Here is a 23,562-nt window from a genome sequence, read left to right as displayed (position 1 = left end):
TCTTAGTGCACAGTATACTCTAAAGGATTCTACTTACATGAAGTTCAAAAATAAGTAAACACTAATCTGTTATAAGTGAAATCAGAATAGTGATTTGGGGAATCCTTTGGGGGATACTGCCTGGGATGGGCAAGAGAGAGGCTTTTAGGGTGCTAGTATTGTTTTATATCTTGACCTGGGTTGTGGCTACATAAGCGTATACATTCTTAAGAATTCATCCAAGGAACATGTTATCATATATATGTAAACTGTCAATAAAAAGTTAAGGAAAACAAAGTCAAAGGGCTAGACATCTTATTATCGTCCCTCCTTATTTATCAGCCAGAAGGTTGAATTCAGTGAGAGATGAAGAGATGCATAAAAGCAGCTCAGTTATCAAGCCTCAAAGCCTGCAGGCACCATGGGTGGTTACCAAGGGTCTTCTCAGCTTCAAAAACTAAGGCACTACACTTTGTGGGTGCTCCCTGATACTTAAGAGAACAAATTCACAGGAACCAAATTCACCTTACACTGAGATATAAACCATGTGTTTAGAGAGAGAAATATATATTTCTAGTGAGCCTGATTATTTGTACCAACTAATCAGCACATTCTCCATTACTGAGCTATTTAAATGACTCTGAGGAAGCTAAATTACACACACACGGGGAAAAGGTTTTATATACATACCTAAATATATACACACATATACAGCACATATAAAGGAAAAAGAAGGCTGCTTTTTGAGAATGGAATCAGAGAAAGGGAAGTAAAGAAAGTTCTGTCATCTTAATGGCGCATATGATCAAGAAATATTAATAGTATTTTTTTAATAACAAAATGCTTAGCATTTATTATCTGCCCAGGCATTGTAATGAAAAGCCCACATTGTCCTCATAACAACCCTAGGCACTAATACACCAGAGCCCAAATGGGAGCCTGGAGCACAGAGAAATTAAATAATTCACCCAGAGCTAGGTACCCTGTGAGTAGTAGAGCCAGGATTTAGACTCCAGAAGTCTAGTTCCGGGGTCTTTGTGCCCAGCCTCTTGGTTGAGTTGCCTCTCTTCTGTCCTTCATATACAAAAATGTCTGCTGAGAAAATTAAACTACTCACGTCCACAGATGAGGAGGACATCCCATCCCCTGGACAGTTCTCGAGTTGCTGGAGGCATTTGATTTTGTTCATACTTTTTTGAGGCTCTGAGGAATAATTACAGAAAACCTTGTTGAATACTTTCCACGTGCTGGTTTTGCCTAGCTGTAGCCTATTTCCTAGAACAGACCCTCAGTAAATACTTGTTAAATACACGTTGAATGACTTTGACCCCAAAACAACTTTATGATGTAAGTATAACTATGACTTGCCCAGTAAATGACCTATAGACTATATTTTTGGAATGACGTGCACACTCTGACAGTGTGAATATACCCTTAGATAATCCAATGGGGTAAGAAAAGACCAGACTTTCTATTTCTAATTATTATTTAACTCGTCCGCTTTGGCTTCCACTACAGTGTTACAACATGCACACACACACACACACGCATATATATATATACATACATATATTTGTCGGTGTACAGGTCAAATGTATGCTGCTGAAGTGAGCAATCAAATGAGTTTACAGCCTACTGCTATAAACCACTGCCTGTTTCTTTCTCTTTGGAGAGGCTGTAACTGATTTATTTCGAGTTTCCTTAATTATAACCAGACTTCAAGATACACCTTGATAGGGCTGGATATTTTCTATGTACCCATAAGCAATATCTCTAACATCTCTCAGAGTTAGCAATTTGGGAGACTTTACATATCACTGTGAGGCTGATACTGGTCTTACTCTCAGAAAATAAATTAGAGAGGGTAGAATAGAAATATATTCTCTGTGCCTTATGACGTTAACTAGTTGCTATTATAGATGCAATAATGATTAGTTCTGTCCTCAACTGCCTGAGAATAACATTTTTTTTTTTTTTAGAGGGAGGAAGGGAAGGAAAGACAGAGAAGGAAGGAAGGATGGAAGGAAGGAAGGGAGGAAGAAAGGGAAACATCTTTAAACATTTTCTTGTTTTATTATATTTTGTTTGTTTGTTTTTTGTTTTTTACATGGGCTGGGGCCGGGAATCGAACCGGGGTCCTCCGGCATGGCAGGCAAGCACTCTTGCCCGCTGAGCCACCGCGGCCCGCCCCGAGAATAACATTTTAAGATAAGGAATTACCTATTCATTCAGGCATAAGTTAGTAGTCGAGTCGACTAATGACAGACTGGGGAAAAATCAGATCAGATGTACTAAGTTGTGTTCTGTCATATCGTAATTCTTAATAACTCAGCTGTCACTCTGGACTCTTTCACATCTTTGTCTGGAAAATGGCAAGTAATAAACCTTAGACTAACATTACAGACAAGGTGAAAATCCCAAGATGTGGGTGGTAGGAAATACTTCACCGAGAAGACTCTTGAACTGTGTGCTCAAAGGTGAGTGAAAGTTCACCAAGGTGACAAGGGGAGACACGGAGGAGAACATCCTAGACAGAGGGACGTGGGCACAGGCACAGAAAAGGCAGGTCAGTTCCCTGGGGAACTGAACACAGTGTGGCATGGTTGGATCATAAGAGGATGTGTGTGAGAGGGAGAGTGCAGGAAGGTGGGGGGAGGGGTTAGGGAGGGAGGCTAAAGAACATGAACGTTAAGAGTTTGACAAGTCTTAACAAAGGGCTGGGGGAATAAAAGTTAGGTAAACCTGGGGATCAGGCCCCAGTTCTGCCTCTTCCTAACTCTGTGACCTTGAGCAAATCAGCACTATGAGCCTTGGTTTCCCTATCTGTAAATTCATTAAGATAACAGCAGTACCTACCTGCTAAGGTTATTGTGAGTTTGAAATAAGAGAAGCCATTTGAAATCCGTAGAATGGACCCGATCACATGTAAATTAGACAATGTTATTGCTGTATTGTTATTGTTATTATCACTATTATTTTACCAGCCAGGGACTAGATTATGGAAGATTTATAAACCATGTCAGAGAGGTCGGGCTTTATCGTACAGGGCAGTGCTTTTGAAATGTAAATGTCTAGTGTTTAGCAACTTGCATGGCATAAACAATCGGAAAAATGTGAGATTTAGCATTTCATGAATTTGGAATGGAAAAAGATCAATATTATATTATGTTCTTAATAACGGTTCAAGGGTGCAGATGGTTCAAATTGAACTATGTTGGTCAGACTGTTAACAGGATGTAGTTAAGATTCAGTTTTGTGAATATAATTAAGCTCATCTGTATCATTTGCGTATTATTCTTTATGTGTGTAAAATTTGCATTTTGTTGTTACTATCATGTTCTGGCTCTGATTAACAAAAATAGATTAATGACTAAACCATGGTTCATTGAAGTGTAAAAGTAATGATAAAAATAGAAGCACAAACACTACAATTCAGAAGCATAATTACTGAACAGGACTTCAGTATCTGTTGGGACAAGAGCATCTGTGAAAGTGTTGATTTCACCCAAGCTGCTGTAAGGGAAAGTATAAATTCGGAAGTGTGGCTATGAATATTTGAAAATTGAATTTTATTGAACAACGGACTTATCCCCCTCTTATCTCCAATGTGTAGGCTATTAGGAAATGTTGTCAGATGGGTTTTTTTTGGTATTTACATTTTTTAAATTAATTTTTTGATTTTTTAAACATAACAACAAACAAACATAAACATTCTTACCATATGATCATGCCATTCTATGTATATCATCAATAATTCACAATATCATCACATATTTGTATATTCATCATGATCATTTCTTAGAACAATTGTATCAATTCAGAGAAAGAAATAAAAAGAAAACAGAAAATAATTCATACATACCATACCCCTTACCTCTCCCTTTCATTGATCACTATCATTTCAATCTACTAAATTTATTTTAACATTTGTGCCCCCTATTATTTATTTTTAATCCTCATGTTTTGCTCGAATGTTGAGAAGGTGGATAAAAGGAGCATCAGACACAAGGTTTTCACAGTCACAGAGTCACACTGTGAAAGCTGTATCATTATACAGTCATCTTCAAGAAACATGGCTACTGGAACACAGCTCTACATTTTCAGGCAGTTCCCCCCAGCCTCTCCACTACATCTTGACTAACAAGGTGATATCTACTTAATGTGTAAGAATAACCTCCAGGATAACCTCTCGACTCTGTTTGGAGTCTCTCAGCCATTGACACTTTATTTGGTCTCATTTCACTCTTCCCCCTTTTGGCTGAGAAGGTTTTCTCGTGTCAGATGGTTGTGTGATTCTGTCAGAGAGTCCGTGTCATTTCCAAACAAGGTGGAGTTTTTCCTGGACCAATTGGAAAATAATATTTTCTATCTTGAAAATGATGAATTTTATTGCCAAAGACAAAAAGACAAAAACTCCAGGCAGGCCTCCAGAGAAGAAAGTGGTTTAGGGGCTCCAGGAGTCATTCCTCTTCCAAAAACAGCTAGTGGACAGGCAGAAACTGTCTGAAAAAAACTGCTCAGGGGCTCTGGAGACCAGGGGACCGGTGTTCAGCATCCAGGGGAGAGCAGGACAGAGACTGAGAAACTGCAGGGAAAAAAAAAAAAAACCACCAGTAACTTGCTCTATGGCAGCAGCCAGCGCCCATCCCCCATCCTCAAAGCAAGCTACCTGGGGTCCAGTCCTTGGCTGGCTGCTGCAGACAGAGAAGGATGTGGAAGCCCTCCTGCCCAAGAACAGGGGGTCACAGGACTGACTACCGATCACAGCTTTCAATCCAGGAATTTAGAGCTCTGGATTCTGTCTCTGAACCACACTGTTTTAGCTCACCCCAGTCAGAGACAGCAGCAACCATTGTTTTGACTTCAACCCCACCCTCAACAGGAGCAGAGCAGGTGGAAGTTCAAAGACACACTGCCTCTTTAGGGCTGCCAGGTAGTTTTCCGAAAAGCACCATCGGCTGGGCAGGCCGAGAGGGCAACTTCTGACAGTGTAATAAAAGGGTTTTGGGGGGCATCTTTCCTGCCTCTCCCAGCGTCCTTTGAAACTGGTCTGGGCCCCTTTTGTGAGTGCCCGGCCTGTTTTGGCTGGGTAATACTAATTTGGAAAATTACTCTCCAGGATGACCTTCCTCCCAGAATTTGCCCTTGTAAGCAAAAGAAGCAAGAGGTAGCAAAAAGAAAGTGAACAAATAAAAACACAAAAAACTACAGAGGTGAAAGAAAAACAAACAGAACAGATCAAGATTGTCAGAGAAACAGCAGAGGAAAAGAAACTTTCTTCTGTGTGGTGGGGGTGGGGGTGGGGAGACAATTGCACAAACAGAGAAATCTTAAAAATTTTATCACATATCCAGGGTAAGAATCAGATGTGGAACACTTGAATAAATCTGTTCATTACACATGGGCAATTCTAAAGGTTTAGAATAAATTGGACCAACTGTCAAAAAGAGCCTTAACACAAAGACAGTAATCAACAATAAAACCCTTGAAAAGAGAGAAAAACTAACTGTCAGAGTAAACTCATCGAGATAACAGATGCCCAGGCATTAGCAAAATTTTCAAGCCAAATAAAGACAGAGGAAGATATGGCCCAGTCAAAGGAACAAATGAAAACTTCAGAGGAGAAAGAGAATTTGGAAAAGTTAACAAAAAATATTCAAACAGATCTCCTAAATCAGTTCAAGGAGATGGAGAAAAATATGGCTAAAGCAATAAAGGATTTTAAGAAGACACTGGGTGAGTGTAAGGAAGAATTTGTTGTAAGTAGAAAAAGAAATGCAGGGGTGCACAGGTGGTTCAGTGGTAGAATGCTCACTTTCCATATGGGAGACCTGGGTTTGATTCCCGGACCACGCACCTGAAAAAAAAAAAAAAGAAATGTAACAGAACTTATAGAAATGAAAGGCACAATAATAGAGATTAAAATACACTACAGGTATACAATAACAGATATGAACAGGTAGAAGAAAGAATCAGTGAACTAGAATATAGGATATTTGAAATCTTACAGATAGAGGGACAGAGAAATGAATGGAAAAAATTGAGCAGGGTCTCAAAGAATCGAATGACAGCATGAAGCACACAAGCATATGCATCATAGGTGTACCAGAAGAAGAAGCGAAGGGAAAAGGGACAGAAAGAATATTTGAGGAAATAATGTCTGAAAATTTCCCAACTGTTATGACAGACATACATGTTCAAGAAGCTCTACATACTCAAAACAGAATAAATCGTATTAGACTGACTTTGATATGCATGCTATTCAGAATGACAAATGCCAAAGATAAAGAGAGAATCCTGAAAACAGAAGAGAAAGGTCACTTGTCACAAACAGAGGAAATGCAAAAAAACTGCCAATTTCTCAACAGACACCATGGAGTCAAGAAGGAAGTGGTATGATATATTTAAGGAACTTGCTGTAGTTTGCTAGCTGCCAGAATGCAAAATACCAGAAATGAAATGGTTTTTAAAAGGGAAAATTTATTAAGTTGCAAGTTTACAGTTCTACGGCTGTGAAAATATCTCAGTTAAAGCAAGTCTATAAAAATGTCCAAGTTAAGGCACCAACAAGAGGTTACCTTCACTCAAGAAAGGCTGATGAAGTTCAGGGTTTCTCTCTCAACTGGAAAGGCACATGGGGAACATAGCAACATCTGTTAGCTTTCTCTCCAGGCTTCTTGTTTCATGAAGCTCCCCAGGAGCATTTTTCCTCTTCATCTCCAAATGTCTCTGGCTGTGTGTCTCCAGCTTTTTCCTCTTTTAAAGGGTTCCAGTAAACTAATCAAGACCCACCTGGAATGTGTACATCCACATTTCCTTCTAATCAAAGGTTAATACCCACAACTGAGCAAGCCATATCTCTGTGGAGATAATCTAATAAAAGATTCCAACCTACATTATTGAATCAGGATTAAAAGAAATGGTTGCTCCTGCAAGATTGGATCAGGATTAAAACATGGCTTTTCTAGGATATATAATCTTTTCATACCAGCACAGTACTGAAAGAAGAAAACTTCCAACCAAGAATTCTTTGGCAAAATTGTCCTTCAGAGGTGAAGAAGCCCCTGTTTGGGTCCCAGAAGATCGAGTGGCAGAAGCAGCAGCAGCAGCCAGCAGTCCAGCTTCATGAAGATTTTTGGTGTACCATGGCCTGCACCACCCAGCATGTGCCTACTCTACCACCAAAATGCCCAAGAGGAAGTTCAACTTGGCCAAAGAGGCAGGGTAGGAGGAACCCAAGAGGTCAGCGAGGCTGTCAGCTAAACCTGCTCCTGTGAAAGTGGAAAGAAGCCAAAAAAGACAACAGGAAAGGATAAGTCTGCAGCCCAACAGAAGTGCAACCAAAAGGGACACGGAGAGCAAAGGGAAAACTAGCTGAAGTGGCTAACCAAGAAACTAAAGAAAAGATTTACCTGCAGAAAATGGAGAAACTAAAAATAAGGAGTCCAGCCTCTGATGAAGCAGGAGAGAAAGAAACCAAGTCTGATTAATATCATGTGTCAGGTATTATCAGTGGTCTCTGTTACTCCCTTTCTTGTGCAATCCAGAGGAATATTCCTATGAATTATTTTGCAAACGAAGGGTTTTTAGTAGTTCTAAAAGAAACATTTTAAAGAAGGAAATTGAAATCCCATATCATCACATTTTTAAATGTAAATGCCTTTTTTAAGGGGAGGAATCAGTTATTGGTTGTTTATTTTTTGGTACAACCAGAAAAGAGTGAGATAGTGAATTATGGGAGTCTTTGACTATCTTGGATGTCAATTTCATTCCATAGGGTGAGAGGGTGGCAGTTTTTATATCCTATGATACAAGGCATACTAAATGATGATTTGGAGTGACAGTCATGCATTTAATGTGTTGAACATTTTAAATTACTTCTACTCTCATGTTTTTTTTTTAGTAAAATTGTTTCTTAAAACTGCTCCCTGATCTTGACTCTCTCTGTTAAAACTGTGCATTCTGTAACATCCTTGATCATGGCTTTCCGGTTTTCCTAATAACTTTGGTATAGTCTATGAAAGATTGTTAATGTGGGTATGTAGTGAGTATGCCATTAAATTGTGAATTAGTGGAATGTATGATATAACAGCTTATCAACATTTGAAGATATTGGTAATTGATTTCCTCTTAGGGAAAACTGTCTTCAGATTTTAAGCTGGAAAGTCACTGGGATAACTTTAGAAAAGAATTACAACTACATGGCTTTTTAAAAATTTTTGGTACATTAAGAATTCTGTACAAATTATTCATAATATCTGTGTGCTGAACAACCAGTGAAATCTAACTTATGAAAGTAAAAATGAGAGAGAGTTTTAAAAATTCACAGATAAATAGAAACTGAGTTTGTTAACAAGAGACATTCCCTACAAGAAAAACTAAAGGAAGTTCTGCAGGCTGAGAGGAGAAGACAGGAGTGAGACTGTGGAAATGAAGAGTGTCAGTAAGGGTAACTAAAAGTATAAAAGGAGAGACAAAAAAAAAAAAAAGATGACATAAAAATCAAAGGAGAAAATGGGTGAAGGAAGTATTGCCTTTATAGTAATAATATTGAATGTTAATGGATTAAATCCCCAAGCAAAAGGTCTAGATTGGCAGAAGGGGGAAAAAATCCATCTATGTGCTGTCTACAAGAGACTCACCTTACAGCCAGGACACAAAGAGGTTGAAAATGGAAGAATAGAAAAAGATATTTCACACAAATGGTAAGCAAAAAAGAGCTGGGTAGCTATACTAACTTCAAACAAAATAGACTTTAAATGCAAAAGTATTACAAGACAAAGAAGGGCATTATATATTAATAAAAGGGGCAATCTACCAAGAAGAAATAACAATCAGAAATATTTATGCACCTAACCAGAGTGCCTCAGAATCTATGAGACAAAACCGAAGGGAAAAATAGATGTCTCTACAACAATAGTTGGAGGCTTCAATACGTTCTCATCAATAGATAGAACATCTAGACAGAGGATTAATAAAGAAACAGAGAACTTGAAAAATATGATAAATAAACTAGACATAATAGATACATACAGAACATTGTACTCTGAAACAGCAGGACACACATTCTTCTGAAGTGTTCCTGGATCATTCTGCAGGATAGACCATGTGCTGGGTCACAAAAACAAGTCTCAATAAATTAAAAAAGGCAAATTATACAAAGTACTTCCTCTGACCATAATGATCAAAAAGGATCCTGAGAGGGTAATATGAACAACTATATGCCAACAATTTGACAACTTAGATGAAATGGGCAAATTCCTAGAAATACACAAGCAACATAAACTGATTCTCAATGAAATAAAGATCTCAGGAAACCAGCGACAAGAAATGGGATTGAATCAGTCATCAAAAACCTCCTAACAAAGAAAAGTCAGGACCAGATGGATTCACAAATGAATTCTCCAAAACATTTCAGGAAGAATTAATAATTAATTTGAAGAGGAGGGAACACTACCTAACTCACTTGTTGAAGCCAAAGCCCAATAAAGGTACTACGATAAAAGAAAATTATAGACCAATTTCTCATTAGAAAAATAGACCAGTTTCTCTAATGAATGTAGATGTAACATCCTTAACAAAATACTTGCAAATTGAACCCAACCGAACGTTAAAAGAATTATACACCATAATCAAATGGGTTTTATTGAAGGTATGCAACATGAGAAAATCAATTAATGTAATACACCACATTAACAACATGACCACGTTAACTGACATGAGCATTTCCATTGATGTAGAAAAGTTATTTGACAAAATCCAGCATCCTTTTTTGATAACAACAGGTTTAGAAAAGTGGGAATATCAGGAAACCTCCTCAACATGATAAACGGCATTTATGAGAAACCTACAGCTGATGTCATACTCAAGGAAGACTGAAAGTTTCCCTCTGAGAGCTGGAACAAGACAGGGATACCCGCTGTCACCAGTGTAATTCAACATTATGCCAGAAGTTCTAGCTAGGGCAGTTAAGCAAGAACAAGAAATAAAGGGCATCCAAACTGGGAAGGAAGAAGTAAAATTTTCACTGTTTGCAGATGAGCTGATACTATATAGAGAAAATCCTGAAATATTTACAACTAGAGCTAATAAAGAAATTCAGCAAAGTGGCAGGGTACAATAGCAAGACACGAAAAATCAGTAATATTTCTATACACTGTTAATGAGCAGTCTGAGGAGGAAATCAAGACAAAAAATTCCATTTACAATAGCAACCAAAAGAATCAAATATCTAGGAATAAGTTTAACCAGTGATGTAAAGGACCCATACACAGAAAACTACAAAAAAAAAAAAAAGAGAAAAAAAGAAAAGAAAGCTGAAAAAAAGCAAGGAAGTCCTAAATAGATGGGAAGGCATTCCATGTTCCTGGATGAAAGATTACGTTTCATAAAGATGTCAATTTTAACCAAATTTATTTATAGATTGAACACAATTCCAATAAAAATTCCAACAGTTTACTTTGCCGAAATGGGAAAGTCAATGATCAAATTTACTTGGAAGGGTAAGTGACCCTGAAAAGCCAAAAATACCTTGAAAAAGAATGAAGTTGGAGGACTCACACTTCCTGACTTTAAAGCATATTACAAAGCTACAGTGATTAAAACAGCATGGTTCTGGTATAAAGATAGATATATTGACCAATGGAATTGCATTGAGGATTCAGAAATAAACCCTCACATCTATGGCCAATTGATATTTGACAAGGCTGCTAAATCCACTCAACTAGGACAGAATAATCTCTTCAACAAGCGGTGCTGGGAGAACTGGATATCCATATGCAAAAGAATGAAATAGGACCCCTATCTCACAGCTTATATAAAAATGAACTCAGAGTGAATCAAAGACCTGAATATAAGCACCTGGACAGTGAAACTCCTAGAAGAAATGTAGGGAAGTAGCTTCAAGATCTTGTTGTGTGCAATGGTTTCTTAGACTTTACACCTGAAGTACAAGCAGCAAAAGAAAAAATAAATAAACGAGACCTCCTCAAAATAAGAAACATTGCTCTCAAAAGTATGTTGTCAAGAAAGTGAAAAGATTTTTCAATGAGAGAAAATATTTGGAAACCACATATCTGATAAGGGTTTAATATCTAGAATATAAAAAGCAATCTTACAATGCAACAGTAAAAAGACAACCAATTTAAAATGGACGAAAGACTTGAATAGACATTTTTCCAAAGAGGAAATAAATGGCTAAAAAGCACATGAAAAGATGCTGAACATCACTAGCTAGTAGGGAAATGCACTCATTCGTTGCAGTTGGAAATATAAAATGGTGCAGCCATTGTGAAATACAGTTTGGCACTTCCTCAGGAAGCTAAGTATAGAATTGCCATATGATCCAGCAATCCCACTACTAGGTGTATACCCAGAAGTACTGAAAGAAGTGACACGAAAGATATTTTCACACTGATATTGCTAGCAGCATTATTCACAATTGCTAAGAGATGGAAGCAACCCAAGTGTCCGTCAACTGATGAACGGAGAAACACAATGTGGTATATACATATGATGGAATATTATTCAGCAGTAAGAGGGAATGAAGTCCTAATGCATGTGACAACATGGATCAACCTTGAGGACATTGTGTTAAGTGAAATAAGCCAGACACAAAAGAACAAATATTGTATGATCTCACTAATATGAGCGCATTATAATAAGCTCATAGAGTTAGAATTCAGAATATAGCTTACCAGGAGATAGAATAAGGGTAGAGAATGGGGAGCTGATGCTTAATTCATGCAGAATTTCTAATTAGATTGTAAATGTTTAGAAATGGATAGAGGTGGTGGTAGCACCTTATTGTGAATGTAATTAACAGCACTGAATTATGTGTGTGAATGTGGTTGAGGGAAAGTTTTGTGTTGTATGTGTTACTAGAAATAAATCTTGAAATAAAACATGGGACTGTATAACAAATTGAAGCCTGTTGTGGGAGATGACTGTGATTAATAATACAAACATAAGAAACATTCTTTCATGAACTATAACAGACGTACATCACTATTACAAGGTGTTAATAATAGAGAGGTATATGGGAGAAATACTCCTAATGCCAACTATGGACAGTTAGTAATGTTTTAATATTCTTATATCAACTGTAACAAAGGTAGGTACCACACCAATGCTAGAAGTCAACAACAAGCGCGTATATGAGGTATGGGGTTTTTTGTGTTTTTTTTTTTGGAGTAATGAAGGCGTTTTAAACTTGATTGTGGTGATGAATACACAACTATGTGAAAATACTGAGAGCTATTGATTGTAGTCTTTGGATGGATTGAATGGTTTGTGAATATATCTCAATAAAACTGCTTAAAAAAAGACCAGAATTCTTGGAAATACATTTACAAGTCATGCTATTGTCAAGAAGCTTGTAAAACCAGGCTCAAATTTTGGATAAATAAAATGCTGGGAGAGAAAGTGGAGCTAGCCATGAGCAAAGCTCTATCCAATGGCAGGGCTGTATGCTTCATATCACAAATGGCACATGAAGATGGTAAAACTATTAGTATGTAGTGGTGACATGAAATATAATGTTTGACACTTGAGTGAAACCATTAATGGGAAAAGTATGAGCCAGCTTTTTGAATCTGTGTGGCATATATCTGAAAGAGATGTATTGATAATTTCCAGTTTAGCACTGGAAACCAAAACAGAGGAGAAGGTATTTTTCATTTAGTTTAATATTATTTTGTGAGGCATCATGCAGACTAGATGCACACTGAGATACTGCAATTGAGTGGACCAGATTTGTATCCCTCAGTTATCTATTGTCACAGTAAAGCAAAACTAACAACCACAAAACTCAGTCACTTAAATAATAAGAATTATTTTGTTTCAGGAGTCTGTAGGCCAATTGATGTTTCTTTTGATCTCAACAAGGCTCACTTATGTCAATGATCAAACATGGACATGGCCAGCTGTGTAGTTTGTGGAGCCCAGTGCAAAATGAAAATGTAGGGCCCCTTGTTCAAAACTTACTTCGAATTTCAAGATGATGACAGCAGAGCATTAAGCCAAGCACGGGCCCCTTCTCCGCACTGGGTCCTATGTGATTGCACAAGTCACATGCTCGTGAATTCACCCCTGGATGGGTTCTTATTTCTGGGCATCAGCTGACTGTTGCTAGTATGGGGTAGACTTGGGTGGGGCAACTGGTATAGCTCAACTCTACTCAATGGGTCCCATCCTTTAGCAGGCTAGCCCAGGCTTGTTCTTATGGCCAAAGCAGAGGAACAAGCAAAGCCCAGATGTGTATGCACTGTTCAATCTCGGCTTATGTCTCATTTGCCAACATCCCATTGGCACAGCAAGTCACATGACCAACTCATAGTCAGGGTGGGAGGGCTCCAAAACACAGCAAAGGGCATGGATACAAGAAGGGCTAAAGAACTGGGCCATTTTTACCATCTCCTTCACTTAACTACTTAAAATTGTTGCATCTGATTGCCAAATTGCTCAGTGCTTTACTTACCAAGAACAGTAGCTATTCAACAGTATGCAACCCGGTATTAATTAAGTGTTGAAAAGTAATGAAAGTTGTTAGCATTATCAAATCATGGTCATTGAGCATATGTCTTTTTCCTGTGAGGAAAGAGATGGTGAGTACTAAGACTGCTTTCCCACACTAAAGCATGCCGGCTGTCAAAGGGAAGGTACTTATGTGAGTAGTTGAAATGAGGGATGAGATGATATTTCTCTGTAACACTAATAATACCATGGAAGACCAAAAATGATGGATCTAGTCCATGTTGTCATTATCAGTATCCAAAGAAATGTTATCTCTATAGTTTCAAGTGGTATATAACTTGAATATATATTCTGGTCAATAACTTGAAAAGTTTGAGTCTCTTATTTCAGGCCCAATATAATAGGAGATTCAGAGGTGAGGCTAAGAGATCAGGAAATTAAACTATGATGCAGAAACTCCATTGATGGGCATTGATTCTTTCTTAACATTTGATTTTCTTCATTCTTTAGAGAAAGAAATCAATGATATGTTATTTAATATATTTAAAAATCATGCACAGTGCCAGAAAACATGAATACTTTTTCAGAACTGAATGCGAACAATATATTTTAGAAATTCCCAAATGTAAATAACCTGCCTTCCAGTCTCTGAATGAGGTATATTCTTTGACTTAGCTCATCGTAAAAAAGTGGATTTAATGAGAAACTTCACCATTGTTTCTAGGTATACGTCCTATGCAATATAAAACCATCTGTCAGGGCCACCAAAATTTGCTGCCTTATCTAATAGCCCAGAGTTGTTTTGGGTTGTTGTTTATGTTTTTAATATTTTTAATTTTTTTTTTGTATTCTGTGTGGTGGGGATCACATTTCATTCTTTTTCCATGTGAGTATTCTGTTATCGCAGCATCACTTGTTCATTTTTTTATTTTTTTGGAAGTGCACAGGCCGGGAATTGAACCAGGTATCCCACATGGCAGGCAAGAATTCTGCCATTGAGCTACTCTTGCACCCCTAGCCCATAGTTTTTAGTTAATGCTTTCTGGTTTATCAGGAAAAAGAAAGGGAATCTGTCATTAATCTATCTACCTATCTATCTGTCTGTCTATCTATCTATCATCTATACACTTTAATGATTGACTACAAATAATATTATCTCTTTTGTTGATTTGATATTTATTGCTACCCAACTCTCTCTGCTCAAATTCAGGATCTGAGTTTATCCAAATATTTTTAAAAAATAGAATTGGCATACTGCACTATCCAAACCCTATCTAAAATTCAGGTATGAAATATATTCAAAATACATTATCGCCCTTGCTTTAAGAACTTTATTTCTAAACTCTTAACATTTAAAGTAAGAAGATAAGTAAAATTGGGAATCAAGAGACTCTTGAACATTCTTAATTTTTAAATTATTATATCTTACTTTTGTATTTAAAAATTGATGAATGCTTTCTTTACTTAAAATTGGAGGTTTGCCTATACTCCAAACATCCAATGAGAGGCCATTGAATATTGAAACATTGAGAAACACTTTATTAGGTGATGGGGAGCCATTGAAAAATGTAGAGATTTTAAACAAAAGGAAAAATATGGTTAGATCCGCATTTTCAAAAGGCTACACAGGGAGTAATAGGGTGCTGGGTTTAGCAGGTGGTGCAAAAGCTGAATACTGGCAAACTTTAATTGTCAAAGTTCTTGAGTGCTACTAACTGCCAGTCTATGGGCTCATATTTGATATTGGAAAATGAGAAAACTGTCATGGCCCTTCCTGTTCTCATGGATCCAGTCCAGTGGGAGTGACAAATATTCAAACAAATTACACAAATTTAATTTCAATTGTGTTAAGTGCTGATGAAGAATCAGAGGTGAACAACAAAAAAACAAACAACCTAATTAAAAATGGGCAAATAATTTGAATTAACATTTCTCCCATGAAGATACACAAATGGCCAACAACAATATGAAAAGCTGCTCAACATCATTAGCCATTGGGGAAATGCAAATCAAAATCAGAAGGAAATAGTTTCTCACACTTGCTAGAATGGCTATTATTTAAAAATGAAAAGTAGCAAGTGCTGGCAAAGATGTAGAGAAATAGAAAACCTGGTACATTGTTGATGGGAAAGTAAAATGATGCAGTCACTATGGAAAAGAGTTTGATGATTCCTCCAAAAAGTTAAATATAGAACTACCACATGACCTGGCAATCCCGCTTCTAGGTATATACCCAAAATAATTGAAAGTAGGGATCAGATGGATATTTATACACCAATGTTCAGAGCAGCATTATTCACAATTGCCAAAAGGTGGAAACAGCCCAAATGTCCATCAGCAAATGAATGGACAGACAAAATGTTGTGCATACAGACAATGGAATATTACTCAGCCTTAAAAAAGAATGAAGTTCTGATCCATGCCATTACATGGATGAACCTTGAAAACATCATGTTGAATGAAATAAATCAGACACAAGAGACAGATTTTACTTACATGAAATAGCTAGAATAGGCAAAGCCATAGAGACAGAAAGTAGACTATAGGTGGCTAAGGTGGGGATGAAGAGTTAATGCATAATGGCATAGGGTTTCGGTTTGGGGTAGTGGGGGAGTTCTGGTAATGGATTATGGTAGGGGTAGAACAACATAAATAGTGACTAATTCCATTGACTGGTATGCTTGGGAGTTGTTGAGATGGGAAACTTTATGTTGTACATATGTTTCCATGATTTTTTTAAAAAGTGCAACCAAAGAGATAATGCCAATTAAATGTAATAAACGAACCTGGATTGCATGTAGTAAGGGAGGAGAAAATGCCCAAAAGGGCCTTATTGAGACACATGAAAAAATTGGAATATAGACTATAAACTTTGTATCAATGTTAAATTTCTTGAACTTGATAACTGTACTTCAGGTGCTTACACATAAGTGATATCCTTGTTCTTAGGAAATTTACATGGAAGTAGTAAGTGTTCAAGGAGCATGATGTATGCAATCTACTCTCAGATATTCCTAAAGTAAAGATAGATGGATAGATGGATGGATGGATGGATGGATAGATGGATAAAGAGAGAGAGAGAGAGAGAGAGAGAGAGAGAGAGAGAGAGAGAGAGAGAGAGAGAGATTGAGAGATTGAGAGATTGAGGAGAGACTGATATGGCAAATGTGTCAAAATGTTAAAATTGGTGGATCTGAGTGAGGGGGATTGTTGGGGTTCTTTATATGGGTTTTGTATTCTTTTTGTAAGTTTGAAATTATCTCAAAATTAAAAGTTTAGGAATCAGTGGTGGATCTGATATCTGGCATGGAGATGGAAATAACCATTCTTAGGGAAAGAGTACGCATGGTGGTGAAACAGAAAGGAATTAAAAGATGACTCTAGGTTCCTGACTTGGAGGATGAGGTAATTAACAAAAAGAAGGGATTCCAAAGGAAGAGCAGATTTGGAGTCTGTGGATAATTCAGTTTTGGACGTGATGAAATTCTAGTTTCAGATTTTTATTTTTTCACAAACACATACCACATTTAAAAATAACGATAAGTCTTACCAAGTTTTTGAGCTGTAGGATCAGACTAAATGAGAATCCCGACGATTACTTCAAGAGCCAATTCCTATGGTCATAAGGGATCAGAGTAGATATGCTGCCAGACCAGGTAGTTTTTATTCCAGATGTGAGATTCTGCATTCTTCTTGGTAGCTAAATATTATCTGAGGCATTGCACACCTCCTTCAGCCCTCATGCCCACTCTGAAGTCTCCCGCTGTGGAGAGCTACGTGGGTGGCTGTGACCCGAAGCAAGCATTGGTGACCCATCCTTCCTGTTCATCCCCAACCTCGGGCCCCTAAGGGGGACATTCCCATCCAGACCACACCTCAAGTTCAAAGTCTTCCCCAGGCAAATTATTTGTTCAAAAAGTAGTCCAGGCCCAGTTTGCCCTGCGTTGCTTGCGTTGGCGCAGTCAAGATGGAGGAGTATGCCTGGGAGCCTTGCCCCTGGTGAACTGTGGACAACTATGGAGAAATCTTTACAATGGGTGCCATGGGCACAATTCTCAAAGGTTTTCACAACTCTCCAGTGGGAGTGGGCCACAAACTACAAGGGATTTTAACAGCTATTAAAACCAGGGCTCTACAGTTGAGAGGTAGCTTTGCAGTTTGGGGAGGCCTGTTTTCCATGATGGACTGCAGTATGGTTCAAGTTAGAGGAAAAGAAGGTCCCTGGAACTCCAGCACAAGTGGTGCCTTAACAGGAGCCATACTGGCTGCAAGAAATGGACCAGTGGCCGTGGTGGGGTCAGCTGCAATGGCATTCTCCTAGCTTTAATTGAAGGAGCTGGTATCTTGTTGACAAGATTTGCCTTTACAAAGCTTCCCAGTGGTCCTCAGTTTGCTGACGCCCCCCCCTAGTTGTCTTCAACTCAGTTACTATCCTCATCTTTTGGAGACTATCAACAATATTAATAGGGCTGGTGCTCCAGAATTTCTTTAACAGAATGAACTGTATTTCAAGAAGGATTTCAGAAGAGGTGGGACATCTATGGCCAAATGGGCTATGAAGAGACATTTAACACTTTTTTCCTATTTAAAGGAACATAGTGGGGGAGAGAACTTAAAAGATAATACATTTACTTATTCACAGCTGGACTGCATTTGTGATAAAAAAGAATAAATTTCTGAATGTTGTGTTAGTTAATTTTTTTTAATTAATAAAAAAATTAAAAAAAAAAAAAAAGAATAAATGTCTGACATCATAAAAAGGAAATCTAATGAGTATTTAGATGAAGGCCCAAAAGGCCAGTGAAACATTTTCTTGGGGACTTCTCTGTCTGGTTTTATGTGTTCTGTTATTGAAACGAACAAAACTTCTGGAACTGATAAAAAAAAAAAAAGTCCAGGAGTATGGTTGAAAGGGGAAGTCTAGGGTTAAGTATGTCACTAGAAGGAAAGCTAGGGGATAAAAATCTGGGCCTATATAACAACAAAATCTGCTATATGTGATGACTATGGTTAATTGTACAAAATAAGAAAGTTCTTACATGAACTAGAATGTGGGAATGGTATATGGGAGAAATACACCTACTGCAAACTATGGGCTATAGTTAGCAGTAGCATTGTAATATTCTTTCATCGATGGTAACAGAGGTGCTATACCAAAACTAAGCATCAGTAATGGGGGGTGGTTTAAGAGGTATGGGATTTGTTTTTTCCTGGAGCAGTGAGAATGTTCTCCAATTGACTATGGTGGTGGATGCACGACTCTGTAATGATACCAACAGCTACTGATTATACACTTTGGATGGATTGTATAATGTGTAAATAAAACTGTTAAAAATAAATAAATAAATAAAGCCATAGTTCAGCACCAACAACAACAATGGCCCAGCGTGTTTATCCTGGGTGCTTTGTCCACCTGGAAGAACAAGGGCTGTCTATGACTTAGCCAGCCCCAAAGCAGCCCCTGTAATTAATTACCTGAAAGACTCCCCTTGCGGACTTCTCTCACTCTTCACATTTGCTTACTCCAAACTTGGATTTCTCTGAGGCTTCTTAGGGAAGAATTGCCTTCCCTGGAGAGTCTTCAGCATCAAGTTTCTCTACCCTGGTTTTGCCATTGATTTAAGCCCTTACATATTCTATCTTAGCAGGAATTCCTCACAATTTCTCATAGGACTCTTTCTTGCCTTTTAGCAAGTATGGATTTATATTTATATGCATATAATTTGTATATAAATGTATGGTAGTTATTTTTCTGTATTGTTGTGGGTTTTGAGGGGATTGGGAGAGGTAGGCACCCAAGCTTAGAAAATGAAATAATGAGACTGGCAGCCTAAGATGGCATCTCACAGATAACAGCCACATTTTTAACACCTGAAGTTGAGCCTTTGTGCAGGAAGAGTATACTGACAGCTACTTGTATTTTAACTAATGCTCAATTTATTAAAGTTGTAACTCTGGAAACCTAGTTTTCCCTAAGTCTTTAACACACGTTCAGGGATCATATTTTTGTATTTATAAATCTAGTAAATCTTGTCTAACGTTAACTAGTGTTTTATTTGTTCTTGTATAATGCAAAATTGGCTTATAAATTTGATACTGTAAATTCTCCTAAATATTTAACATCACTTATAAACTTGATTAATACCTCTTCTTAGCTTGGACAATTTTAAGCATAATTACAAATTTGAACCTCTTAAATGTTTCAAACATCTGACAAGGCAGACATAAATCTAACAAAATCGCTAAGCATCTTTAACACTACTTACCAACTAATAAGTCTGAAATTATTTACTAATCTGGAAATTCTTAAACATTCAGTTTCAGGCTAAACCAATCAAATTCCTTCAGCTATTTTAAATTAAAGTCACACATCCTCTTATGTCATTCAAACTCTTTTAACCCAAGTTTCTGTCTACTTCACCTGTCTGTTTCCAGGGGACGGAAAGTAGCAGGAGGAATTAACACACACAATTGTGCTTATTGGTTTTGTTTTAACTTTATGTCCACAAATTGCCAATGAGTTTCCAGCATTGACTTTTTTTTTTTTTTTTAACATGGGCAGGCACCGGGAATCGAACCCGGGTCCTCGGGTTTGGCAGGCAAGCATTCTTACCTGCTGAGCCACCGTTACCCGCCCTCCAGCATTGACTTCTAATGTTCCAGTTCTCTGATAAGATTCCTTTCCTGTGCTCCCAGATAAATTTTTCACAGCTTTCCTCTCCTTGCTCTCAATAGGTAATCTCACTTGGCATTTAATTGGGAAAATAAAAGCAGTTAGAAAAGAATAATTTTTTTCCTTCCCACTGTCAGATCTACCAACCTGCATAACCTACATCTGCTTTCCTCCTCTTCCAGCTAATGAATTGACCATGGCCTTCTGCAGGCTGACCCTTCCATTCCAACCTTGGATCCCATCCCTCTCACCTGCTCAAAGGGTCTGCACCTAATAGTATCCACCTGTCTTCTCATGATCAACTTTTCCCTCTCCGGAATAATTCCATCAGCATTCAAGAGTGCAGTACGAACCTCTCTTTTTAAAAAACACAGATAAAATAAAACTTTCTTTGGCTTTACCTTTCCCTCCAGCTGAATGTATATATTCCTTCAGAAGTTGTATATATTTGCTTTCTCCACCACATACTACTCTTCCTTTCTCCCTTTAACCCACTCCAGTATCGCCCTCAGATCCAGACAAGAGGGGCGCCTTCCTGAGGATTTGTGCTTTAGAGGGCCTCTCGTTGACCATCTTCCAGCTCTGCCCCTCCCAAGAAGGGATTCACAGGGTCAAGGGAACATGGAGGGTTGTGATGATGGCATGACATTGTGAACGTAATTAATTGCATACTCAAATATGTTTAAAATGGAAATTTTGTATTTTATCTATGATACCGCAATAAAATATTTAAAAAATAATTAATAAAACCCAGACTCCAGAATGTAGCTTACAGGGCTCGATGGGTCCAGGCACCTGCTTTGCTCTGCGACCTTTTCGTGCCCCTCACTCACTCTTTCCAGCCACTGTGGCCTTCACACAGGTTCTTGCAGACACCAGGCTTTATACTCTCTATTTCCTATGCATGCATGGCTTTGCCTCCACATCTTCACGTCTTGCTCTTTCTTACATCTTAGATCTTAGCTCAAATGTCTCCTCAGCGAGGTCTGCGGTCTATCACCTTAACTAGGTTTATATCTTTTGTAGTGCCAATCACTTTTTAAAGTCTCATTACTTGTTTATGTGTTTACTTGTTTTCTGTGTGCCCCAAACTAGAATTTAAGCCCAAGAGGGCTAAGACTTTGTCCCACGTGCCCAGTGCCTAGCACAGTGTAATATCATGACCAATACATGTCTAAATAAATAAATGCTCATCTAATAGAGCAGATTCTCTCAGGTATGTCACACACCTCAAATAATATGCAAAACCACACATTATCACAAGGACTATAGAACGCTTATTGCTGAATCTAACATAAAAGTATTACCTCCACAGGTTGACTTATTTGTCCATCACCTCTACAACTTGATTTTACACTTTCCCACATTTGCCAAGTCACTTCCCTACTAAGAAAGCAGAATTGTCATCTCAGGTCAACTGAGGTTAAAAATTCAGGAACTTCCATCCAAGGTTATCAACTGCACCAAGAAAATGGAATGTGCTTTCCAGAGTGGGGCAATCCCAGTCCCCAGTTTAGCAATCTTACCCCTTTCGCGCTCATATTTAAGTTGCACTTGATCCATCAATGATAACTAACGAAACCTTGTCATTCACCTAGGATTTAAATGTAAATTTCACAACCTAAGCATTATTTATATTTCACCTTTAGCCAATTGGAAGAAAAGAAAAACTTATTCACTGTATAACTTTTTCCTTTCTTAATCTGTTGTGCTGGAACTCTGTACCTTTCACCTAGATTGTTTTACTTATTCATGGCATTCTGTGCCTTTCTGTATTTTGCTTCCTCAATTGTCTCATAACCCATCACTGTGTAGACATTCAATTTGCTGTTATTTTGGAAAAACTGTTGATCTTTGTGTATTTTTTTTCATAAATTTCCAGATTCTCTTATTATTTCAGAAAGAACTTGGATGATTTTCATAGGTTCTGAGCAAAGAAAGATAATTTCTGTCTCCTCATTATACCTTTATGTTTTGTTTTCATGTTTTTTGTTTTGTTTTACTTTTGCTTGCACATTCAGAAAAATATGAAATGATAAAGGGGGCTTACATCCTGGTTTTCTTTCTGACTTGAAGAAGACAAGCTGGTGTTCTGCTGCTAAGCATGATGTTGACTATTGATCTGAGATCCTTTTATCATTCATTCCTTAATTTATTGCATATTTATTGGTCCCCATCCAACTACACTGGATTTGGCGATAGAAATGACACTGATAGGCTGGGAAAAAGCAGTTTTGATTGTGTGGTGCCAGCAAAAGCCAGATTGCAGTGGTTTGCAGAGAGGGTTTGGTTGGAAACATTCTTTAATGCTTGCCAAGGATTTTTACCAGGATTAGATGCTGATATTTTTATTTTAATTTCAGCATTTATTGGTGAAATGATGTAGTTGTTTTTTTCTTACTTGACCTATTGGGGTGATTTAATATATTAATACACTTTCATTCATTCATTCAAGAAATATCTGAGTGCCTACCATAAACCAATCACTGTTCTATTTTTGTAATATTAAATTTTTGATTTTTATAAAATTTGTAGGGCTTTGTAGTATTTTTTAATTTAATTAATTTATTTTTTATTTATGATACATAACCACATACACATTCTTATCATATGATCATTCCATTCTTGTTATATAATCAATAACTCACACTATCATCACATAGTTGTATATTCATCATCATGATCATTTCTTAGAACATCTGCATCAATTCAGAAAAAGCAATGAAAAGAAATCAGAAAAAAATTAATACATACCATACTCCTTACCCCTCCCCTTCACCGATCACCAGCATTTCAATCTACTAAATTTATTTTAACATTTGTTCCCCCATTGTTTATTTATTTTTAATCCATATGTTTTACTTGTCTGTCAGCAAGGTAGACAAAAGGAGCATCAGACACAAGACTCTCACAACCACACAGTCACACTCGACAACCATATCATCATACAATTATCTTCAAGAAACATGCCACTGGAGCACAGCTCCACATTTTCAGGCAGTTCCCTCCATTCTCTCCATTACACCTTAACTAAACAGGTGATATCTATTTAATGCATAAGAATAACCTCCAGGATAACCTCTAGATTCTGTTTGGAATCTCTCAGCCATTAACACTTTATTTTGTGTTATTTCTCTCTTCCCCCTTGATCGAGAAGATTTTCTCAATCCCTTGATACTGAGTCCTAGCTCATTCTAGGATTTCTGCCCCATGTTGCCAGGAAGGTCCACACCCCTGGGAGTCATGTCCCACGTAGAGAGGGGTTGGGCAGTGAATTTGCTTGTTGTGTAGGCTGAGAGAGAGAGAGGCCACAACTGAGCAACAAAAGAGGTTTTCTTGGAGGTGATTCTTAGGCCTAATTTTAAATAGGCTTAGCCTATCCTTTGCGGGATTAAGTTTCATATGAACAACCCCCAAGATTGGAGGTTTGGCCTATT

General features: G+C 37.6%; 1 long non-coding RNA gene and 1 pseudogene across 1 annotated transcript in view; both read left to right on the top strand.

The window, feature by feature from the left end:
• The window catches only part of LOC143667357 (uncharacterized), a 120,592-nt gene that overhangs the window by 8,876 nt on the left and 88,154 nt on the right, over nucleotides 1-23,562 (top strand). The window lies entirely within an intron of this gene.
• LOC143666609 (mitochondrial import inner membrane translocase subunit Tim17-A pseudogene) lies at nucleotides 17,420-17,916 on the top strand (annotated as a pseudogene).

This window comes from Tamandua tetradactyla, chromosome 23 (genome assembly GCF_023851605.1).
Source record: "Tamandua tetradactyla isolate mTamTet1 chromosome 23, mTamTet1.pri, whole genome shotgun sequence".
NCBI classification, from domain to species: Eukaryota; Metazoa; Chordata; class Mammalia; order Pilosa; family Myrmecophagidae; genus Tamandua; species Tamandua tetradactyla.
Note: the sequence above shows the minus strand (reverse complement) of the source record. Positions and strands in the feature narration are given on the sequence as shown.